This window comes from Chlamydomonas reinhardtii (assembly GCF_000002595.2).
Source record: "Chlamydomonas reinhardtii strain CC-503 cw92 mt+ unplaced genomic scaffold scaffold_32, whole genome shotgun sequence".
Taxonomy (NCBI): Eukaryota; Viridiplantae; Chlorophyta; class Chlorophyceae; order Chlamydomonadales; family Chlamydomonadaceae; genus Chlamydomonas; species Chlamydomonas reinhardtii.
Genome location: NW_025061545.1, coordinates 5,584 through 6,764, shown reverse-complemented (window position 1 = coordinate 6,764; position 1,181 = coordinate 5,584).

The following is a 1,181-nucleotide window of genomic DNA, read 5'->3' as shown; positions in this document are numbered from 1 at the left end:
GAATGCGATGGTGCCCGTGAGGCACCTTTCAACCAGGCTGAAAGCTACAAATGTCACCTACCCCTTCCGCAGCGATACAGAGCCCTCCCCAACACGCCAGCCTTTGCTGCCCTCCTACCCCGCAATGCCACCCCGGGCGAGCTAACAACCCAATCTACGATGGACGCCCACCTCCAACACATGACTGCACTACACCCCAATACAGAGGCTCAAACACCCCAACACCCAAATGGCCTAGGCCCCCGCCAACGCCAAACCACGTTAGCCCACATGCTGAGAACAACAGGTGCCCCACCCACAACACCAACCCAGTCGCCAACGGCAACTCTAACCCAAACTCCGACAGGCACACTGCCTACCCCGCCACTAGCGCAACCCATGCCACCGCCGCTAACACAGCCCACGCCCCCACTAACAACACCAGCGGGCCCGGACGCCCCCAACACCCAGACACCACCCCCAGTAGCGTCCCTCACAACGGCCCACCAGCAGCCAAAAAGTAAGAAACAACGACCCAACGCCATCAAGCGCCTACAGCAAAAGATTGATGCTGACCCCCGGCACGACCCACTGCCACCTACCGATATGCGCAGCCACACAGAGAAATCTGGCTTTATACTGAACAATGACCCCGATGAAAATGACTCCGGTCCCCCGAACTTTGTCATGTGGGCACCACACTACTTTGCCAATGTACAAAAAGACATGCAAGGAACCAACCGCATGCCTCGACTTGGAATTCCCCGCCACCACAGCAAGTTCCCGCAAAACCGCCCTCGCCCCAACCCGACCCGTACCATCCCAGCCCACCTCGCAGACCCCTACTTCCTGGGTAGTCAGGTGGACGACACCAATCCGCTAAATCCCGTCACAGCCTACATATCCGCACACCCGCCAACAACACCTCCCACCTGCGCATATGACTCCCGACCGAGATGGGCAGACACTGGGGATTTCATGATTGCACCTGAGCCTCCAAACTGGCCGAACATCACTGGTGCCACACCGGGGGACAGCCACGACCCCCGCCAGGCTGACCACGACCCACAAGGACAAATGCGTGCAGAATATATGCAGGAGCGTGAACGCCTCCGTGCACACATGGAGCGCCACCCACCCCAACCAAGGCCCTTCAAGCGTTGGATGGGAATCCGACTCCAGCTCCTGACAGGCAAACTACC